General features: G+C 38.6%; 1 pseudogene; it reads left to right on the plus strand.

The window, feature by feature from the left end:
* The first annotated feature begins 2666 nt into the window (after positions 1–2666).
* On the plus strand, positions 2667–5137 carry LOC129557120 (serine/threonine-protein kinase Nek4-like; annotated as a pseudogene).
* Positions 5138–9157: the final 4020 nt, after the last annotated feature.

Consider the following 9157-nt stretch of genomic DNA (forward strand, 5'->3'; position numbering starts at 1 on the left):
GTAATTAGCCTCCAATTAAAATAAATAAATTTGTATTTTTTTTAAAAAGATGCTATGACAGCAAGGAGGTGGGGATGATAGCTTTTGACCTCAGGGAAATCAGAAGATGTGGCTCTTTTCAGAGCTTGTGAATGTCCTTGATCATTTGTTAATTGACCCCTGCATGTAAATCTGTGTTGTTGGCTCTGTATGCGCTTCCTAGTAATTGATACCCACTTTTCCAGTTAATTTTATGTATCTTCCATCTGTGCCTTTTTGGATGCAGAGAAATGATTTTAGAATGAACACACACACACACACACACACACACACAAACACACGAGTCTCAGGAATGCCAGTTTTATAAAACCAAAAGTTGACTGAAAGGAGATCAAGCAATGGGACACACATCACAGTATTGAATGTGGTTTAGAGTGCAGCAATTTGAAATGTGGCAGAAAATTTCTGGGAAAAAAAAGTCAAGTTATAGGAATAATTTTGAGGAAATTTTGTCAGAAAGCAAATTTCTAAAACTAAGTTTCAGCTCAAGCATGATAGAACTAGTATGATATAGCAACTATAGTGACAGAATCTAAGACAAGGACAATTCAAGATTGTTTCAAGTCATCTGCAACATGAGGAAAGTTTAGAACCACTGCAAAAATTCCATCAGAAATTGGAGTTTGCATCTAGAAATTGACTACAAAATGGGATGGAGAGAAGCTTAGATGAACTGAAGATAAAATAGTCTGAAACTCAGAAGTCAAAAAGCAACTATTTTGCAGAGTTGCAGAAGGATTCACATCATAGTGAAGGAATGTGTGAAGGAAGTAAAGTTTCCATATATAGGTTTTTTCTGTAACTTCCTCACCCTTCTTACTACCCTCCAATGGCTAGGTAGCAGGAAAAGAAAGTAAAGCTTACTTTTCTTTGCTAATCTCAGTACAATACAATCATTTTTTCTTTTTTTTTTTAACATTGCAAAATGTGTCTTCTTGGATGATGCAAATTCATCCTTGTTCTCTTATATTCTCTAAGATGTCATCTGGTTGCAGAAAACAATAGAATCACAGTGTATGGCAAGATCTTGTAACACTGGGAAAAGGGTCTTCCTCTGCTAATTTATATATACCATGTTTGTTATGCTACTGTATTATTTATCTAAGCTTTTGTTTTGCCTGATTGAGCTGGCAATGGCTGCTGATTTCTGCCACAGATAATTTCTTATTCTATCTTATTTCCTAGTGTCTTAGAACCCTTCCAGTTGAATTAACCTTTTGAATTTCTGCTGCTTCTCTCATCTTGCCCATAGTCTGATGGCAGCATCTACTTAGGTATCCCTTTACCCTCAACCACAGGAGGCCATATTGCCTTTTGATCTTCTGTATGCTCTCCTCAGGTGGTGCAGTTGGTAAAGAATCCGCCTGCAATGCAAAAGACACAAGAGACACAGGTTCAGTCCCTGGGTTGGAAAGATCACTTGGAGGAAGGCATGGAAATCCACTCCAATATTCTTGCCTGGATAATCCCATGGACAGAAGAGCCTTGCAGGCTACAGTCCAGGGATTGCAAAGAGTCAGACACAACTGAGCCAAGAGCACACACACACATGCCAGTGACATGCAGGAACAGAGAAGCATTTGGAAGTATAGGTTAGACCTTCTCTTTGCCTGACAACCTCCCAGCTACACCAAGCCCTCCAAAGCTATCTCACATATACTCTCTTCAGAAGGCTGCTCTCCACCTCCTACATGGGTGGCTGGGAAATTCCACATATAGAGTTGACCTCACACCATACTGAACCTTGCTGCTCCAACCCTTATGTGCTTTGCAATTCCAGGACTGAAAAATCAGAATAGGTGGCTATTCTTATATATATTTCTTCAGTCTCCTTGCTTGTCTACCATTCTCTCTTAAATTTCAATGAAATTGGAAGTGGCGGGATTTTCATTTATTTCTCCCACTTGTCTTCCTTGGACATCTTAGATGACTCTGTCATCTAAGCACTCAAGTCCAGACAATAATATGTTCAATGGGAAATTGGAAAGACAATGTTTTCTCTCACAGCAATGCCTGGTTTTTAAACCTATGGCCTAACATTTTGTTTTGTTTTTATAAAAAATAATTTATCAACTACTACTTAATGTTTTTAACAGTAAAAAGTAGTATCACTGGATATATGTCATTTATTTCTCTTGTTGCTTTTATCACTATCAGTTCAGTTCAGTTCAGTCACTCAGTCGTGTCCGACTCTTTGTGACCCCATAAATCACAGCACGCCATGCCTCCCTTTCCAGCACCAACTCCCAGAGTTCACTCAAACTCATGTCCATCAAGTCGGTGATGCCATCCAGCCATCTCATTCTCTGTCGTCCCCTTCTCCTCCCGCCCCCAATCCCTAGAGTATAATATAAAACTTCCAATCCAGTATGTTCTGTCCCTGTATTGAAGCTCATGAATATTTTATAAAGAAATAATTCTAGATAGCATGTTAGTTTAAGACTCAGTAGACAATAACCAAACAAATGTCTTACGACAGATTTTTCCTCATAAAGCATGTAAGATAGACAATAGCAGCAACGATGCAGTGGGTCAGGCCTCTGGCCTGGCACCCAGGCCAGGCCTCCTCAGCCACCACTAACACCATATGGTCTCAGCGTCCTAACTGTGGGTGGGATCAGTATGGGGAGGTGACTGTGAGAGACCAGCAGGAATGGCAGTATGTCATCAAAAAGCTGAAGCTCCAAAATGCCTCAGATGAGAGCATCAAGTTGCTGAACAGAAAGCTTGGCTCTTTTCTCAGCTGAAGGACCCAATGCTGCCACCTACAAAGAGCCATGGGAAGGAGGGGACCATCTGTTGAACATCATCATGGGCTTCTGCAAAGGAGGTGCTCTGTATCGAAATCTCTAAGAGCAGAAGGGGAAGCTTTTGCCTGCGAGTTTGGTAGTGGGCTTCCCTGGTGACTCAGATGCTAAAGAATCTGCCTGCAATGCGGTAGACCTCGGTTTGATTCTCAGGTCGGAAAGATCCCCTGGAGAGGAATGACAACCCAATCCAGTATTCTTGCCTGGAGAATCCCATGGACAGAGGAGCCTGGTGGGCTATAGTCCATGGGATCACAGAGAGTTGGACATGATTGAGTGACAAACACTTTCACTTTCCCTTTGGTGGTAGAGTGGTTTGTTCAGATTCTCATGGTCCTGCAGTATTTACATGAAAAATACTTCCTTCATCGAGCTCTGCAAGCTCAAAATGTCTTCCTAACAAGAGTAAAACCTCTTCAAAGAGGGTGAATTAGGGATTTCCTGAGTGGTTGAGAACCACTGTGGCATGAGTGAAACACTTATTGGCACAAACATGAGCCCTGAATTGTTCTCAAACAAACCCTAAAACTAGAAGTCTGATATTTGGGCTATGAGATGCTGTGTTTATGAAATAGCAATCCTGGAAACATGCTTTCAATGCAAAAGACATGAATTCTTTGGTTTATTGGATTATTGAAGGACCTGCCACCGATGCTGAAAGATTACAGCCCAGAGTTGATAGAACTGATAAGAACCATGCTGAGCAAAAAGCCTGAAGAAAGACCTTCTGTGAGGAGCATTCCTGAGACAGCCTTACATAGAGCACCAAATATCCTTGATTTTGGAGGCCACAAAGGCAACCCCTCAAAAAAATAACATTAAAAATGGTGAATTTAAATTCAATCCTGTAGCTACAGTGCTTTCTGGAAAGATTGAATTAAGTCATGAAGTAGTTCCCTCTCAATCACACTCTTCTGAGAGCTCCAAGACGTATGTAATGGGTGAAGACAAATGTTTGTCCCAAGCGAAACTCATGGTCATTGGTCCCTTGAAGACACCCACAAGTCTGAAAGACCATGACTACAAACCAGACATAAGCAGTACTGCAGAATCACTAGCTGTGATTTTAGGTTGAATATTAACATCTTACTTGAAGAAAGGTGAAACTCAATGGATGATAGCTAGTTCAAAAGAATCAACCAAGACACTCAGATGCCTTTAATGAGCTAGAAGGTAAATGTAATATTTCTCAAGTGAAGGAGAGTCTGAATAATAACACTAAATCCAGTGTTCAACCTGAAACCTGAATTCCCACATGGTCCTCTGAGTATGTCACTGGAGTAACGAATGAGCCAGTGAAGCCTCCCCAGTACCTAAACAAAGACCAAGATTTCCCAAAGGACTAGAATCAAGTTGCTGGTGAATGTGTTACAGGAAAACAGGATAGAATCCACCCAGGTTTACAGCCATACAGCTCTGGGTCTGAACCTTCCCTGTCTTGACAGTAGCTGCAAGGAAAGAGAACCTATTGAGCACAATGGGGAAAAGAGACAGTTCCAAGAGACCCTCCTCATCTTTTGCCTTCTCTTCCCACTGTTGGAAAATTGGATGTCACATCAACACAAAAAGATGCTGAAAGCCAAAGTAGAGTGGTCACTGGATCTGTGAGTAGTTCCAGGAGCAGGAATAGTTCCAGAAGACAACATTATCAAAGGATCAACCATTATCTGCAAGAGAGGGAAGGCAACTAAAGCAGTCGCAATACAAGATCTTGCCCTCAGGCCCTTCAGGGAGGAAAGTTCCTCAGAGAGTCAATGTGTGAGTTTCCTTTCCTGAGCAACACTGCAGTCAGAAGACAACCATGGAGCAGGACCGGGGTGACCTTCCTCTTGTGGTTCCTCTGGCCTTGTTGGTCTCTGATGATTGGTAATACAAAGGAAGTGAGTGACTGGTATAAATGATGACTCAGACCTTAAATCTGGGCTCTAAAGAGAGCTGTGAAGATCTCCCAATACCAGATTCAATGTCAGAATTTAAACTTCATCAAAAATATTGAGACATGGTGATATTTCATGGGAAAGTTTCAGTAGAAGCAGAGGAACCCCATTTTAAAGAATTATTTTCAGCCATCATGACAGGTTCTGAAAAAATCAGAATAATATTTCAAGCCTTGAGAGCTGATGTAATTCAGGGCCTGTGGATTCAGCTTTGAGAGCACGTGTATGATATTTTTGAAGAGGATGATGAGTTGGAAAGAGAGGTACATTTGCTTGGGCGCATGGGTGAAAAGTATGCCTTACACTGTGAAAGCTCACCAGTTAATGATTTTTTAAGAAAATGTGAATTTTTGAGAATTTATCTAGTCTGCCAGAATCAAACTATTTTCAAAGGTTTTTGACTTAAACAAAAACAAACAAACCTATGACAGTGATTGAAGGCCATTCAACATTGTTATATCTTATGGGTCTTTCTTTACTAGGGGGAATAAAAAAAGACAAAACAGAGTAATAATGAAGCAAGTTTACACAAGAAAATAACATTTTATTTAGAATATCAATTTACTTTCTTTTCCTATGCTATACAGTAGGACCTTGTTGTTTAATCTATTAGTAGTTTGTATCTGCTAATTCCAAACTCTTAATTTATTCTCCCCTGCTCTGCACTTTACGCTTTGGTAACCATAAGTTTGTTTTTTTATGTCTGTGGGTCTGTTTCTCTTTTATATATAATTTCATTTGTCCTTTTTTTAAAGATTATACATATAAGTGATGTCATATGATATTTGTCTTTGTCTGACTGAGTATACCAATCTCTAGCTTCTTCTATGTTGCTGCAAATGACATATTTCATTATTTTTTATAACCCAGTAGTATTCCATTATATAAATACACCACATCTTCGTTATCCATTCATCTGCTAATGGATGTTTAGATTGCTTCTCTATTTTTGCTACTATAAATAGTTCTGCAGTGAACACTGGGGTGCATATATGTTTTTGAATTATGATTTTCTCAAGATTTATGTTTGTATATCTTGATTGAAACAAGATTGATAGAGAAAGTGAAAATAAGGAAACTACTTCTAGTTTTAGTATCTTATAGTGCAAATAGAACAGACATTAGAATGACTAGAAAAGCAAAGTATAATGTTGACCACTGTTTTCCAGTCATAAATCCAAATGGTTGATTGAAAAGTTCTCTTTTTCATCCTCTTCATTGAAAAGTTTTCACTCAAAACTGACTATATGGACTTCTGTTCTAAAGGTTTTCTATCTATATATTCAGGGAGCAGAAGTTTCCCAAGTGTGAATATTAGAGATGTGATGTTCTTGAGCTTCTTAGGCACAGATTTATTAGCAAAGGGATCTATTTACCTTGTGCAGTGTGGCACAGAGAAGCAGATTTTTATTACATATGATATTAGTTCTAGGTTTATAGAAAAGTTGCAAAGATAGTACAAAGAGTTCTATATATCCCACATTCAATGCCCCTTACTATTAATATCTTCCTTAACTATAGTACATTTATTAAAACTAGTGAAGCAAAATATACAAAAAATGAACTGATATACATCTGACTGTAACAGAAGACTAAATCAGAGTAGTACCAGTGGTATTAATAGTATTAATAGTGATAACCAGATGATCTAAGAAAAATAAATAAAAGCTTTAAGTATGGTTGGAACCCAGGCCTCCAAAATTGTCATCAAATTCACCACCCACCCCCAGTTGTTTTTTTTCCCCCCTTTGGACCAAAATAGGACCCTGCATTCCCTTTGTTAGCATAAATCAGACAGAAATTCCCAACAGAGAGGAAAGGTATGCACAAGATCTTCAGGCTCATATCTGTATTCTTAATAAGCCTGATAAATAATGTTTCTAACAGATTTTTAGATTGATACTTATTGGACTGACTCAGGTCATGTGACCCTTCCTGAATCAATCACCATAAGAAACTGAATACATGGATTGGCCAGATTAGAATCAACATCCCAACCTTGGTCCAAGAATATGGTTAGCTTTCCAAAATGACATAATCTAGTTATAGGACAGTGTTTCTTACAAGTAAATTATGTTGCTGATAGGAGAAATAAGACATACTACACACCAAGAAAGCAAAACCATCTTATCTGCACTATAATGTGCATATGAATAGGTGTCTTAATCTTGAAAAAGTCTCTAAGGATACTAGTTTACAATCAGTTCTAGTCTAAATTGCATCTAAAAAAGCTGTGGCTATGTCTTTCTCTGGTAAGAGAAGAAAACGTCTTTCATATTGGTTATATTGTAAGTTAGTTATCTCTATTTTTAAATTAAAATAGGAAACCATATTCAGGATCAATATTTTACTGATATTTCTCTCACATCTTTATGACTTAAACAAACCCAGATACCTCTAAAATCATTTTTTTTTGATACTCTATATATTTGGTGCTTTATAAGGAGGTTGAATAATAGCTAGACTATTTCAAGTTTTGATTTGGATTGCAAAAAGTTTCCTACATGAAAATAGAAATAATAATTAATACACTGCTGTTTGGTCCCAAGAACTGTGAAAAAGATTTAAAAATAAGATACAATTCCTAGAGCAACCAGTTAATGTTATACAATTATTAGTTCCATGCTATAGAGGAAGCAACTGAGTCAAATGGACAAAGTAAATTTTAAAAGGTCGCAAAGCCAGTAAGTAGTTTTATCAGATACCATTTAAGTTTCCTTTCATAGCTTCTTTGTTTCACCTATTCCAGAGGCCTTTGATTTCCTGGGCCATAACCACAGAGATCTCCTCTGTGTGAATTCTGACCAAATTCAGATGACTACAGCAGCATCATTCCTTTCTTCATGGAACATAGGCAGAACTTTTGTCCTTTGTCCAAAGTCCTTGTTGACACTGAGGCAAAAGATACCATGGGATCATTTGGTGCCTACACCTAAACAGCCTGGAAATGGGAAGAGATTATAACCTTGAAGGTGAATCTTTGAAAAACAGAAAATAGCTGGAAGAAGAGAATAAGTTATTTTCCAGTCCTCTGCCATGCATAGCCTGTGAATAAGCCATGATAAGTCTTCTTGGGAGGTAATTCCATAAGATCAAGCATTCAGTCACACAATATCATGTAGTGGTCAGCTTGAGAATGCACCACTTATCAGCTTTCCCTGTTTCTCTGTCTTACTTCCCTTTGCCCTCACCTTTGCTCCCTAGGACCATACTCTTGAATACAATCTTAACACGTAAGCCTTTGTTTCAGGCTCTGTTTCTAAGAAACTTAGTCGAAAGCAGTTGATATCAGAAATGGTCTCAGAAAGTGGACCCTTAGGGAAATAAATTGAAAACTGCATTACTGACCATTCTTACAGCAATAAGAATCCCATTGCTAGTGCCGAGAGGGACTGGTGATTAGCTCAGGAATGCCGTGACATCACGATTACTAAGGCTTTCCCTTGTGGTTAATTGGGATAAGGTGCAGGTGGAAGATAAGACTTTAGGATGTGCAGTGGCTGTATTGCTTATATGATATGGGGACAATGATAATTATAGGAACTGTGGATTGGGTTGGCTTTTGTTAATGATATTAGAAGCTTTGAAAGAGAAAATGATAGGCTTAGAACAGCCAGTTGCCAACTTGAGGCACTCTGTGAAAGCCAGAGGGCCTCCATGGCATCATTTATGCAGAGTCTTAATATCTCTGAGTACAGGGCACTCTGCAGAAAGTCAGTCCCCAGATTTAATTTTAAGTGTGACAGAGCTACAAAGGAGACTGAATATGTTGCCTTGAGAGATCTCATCTATTTAGTTCAGGACTTTGGTTGAAAAGAGCAAAATTTTGAGAATTGGATTGGGGCCATTTGTGTGGACTGAACTGAGCATCTTAAACTCTGTATTCCCCTGAATAGGGCTGAAACAGTTATTTTCCTGTGACAGAAGAGAGAGGTGTTTTTTTTTTTTTTCCAGCTTGAAGCCCATGCACCTCATGGAGGCAAATGCCTCCCCCAGTATTGCTTGTGTTCCTCAGGAGCTGTCCCAGCAACATTCATTATTTCTAGGCTTATTACAAAGCATAAAATTTCAGTATTTCCCCCTGAAGAAAGTTATTTAATTAAAAATTGGAATTGTAGTACCTCATTTATGGGTATAGATTAGGAACTGGGGAATAATTGTGTAGTGGGTGTTTAAAGTGTTAAAGCACGGTAAAAGAATATAAGGCTTGACAGGCATCTTAGACTGACTTCCCTGGAAAACAGACTCTGAGATAGAGATTTGCATGTGAGAGATTTTTTGAGGACTAGTCTTGGAAGCATCACTTATAAAGGGTGAAGAGAGCAGGGTTGGGTAAAGGGAGAAGCTAACTGCTGTGTTCACTTAAAGAAGTGC

This window comes from Moschus berezovskii, chromosome 7 (assembly GCF_049115385.1).
Source record: "Moschus berezovskii isolate FMDL1 chromosome 7, NW_MosBer_1.0, whole genome shotgun sequence".
In the NCBI taxonomy this organism is placed as follows: Eukaryota; Metazoa; Chordata; class Mammalia; order Artiodactyla; family Moschidae; genus Moschus; species Moschus berezovskii.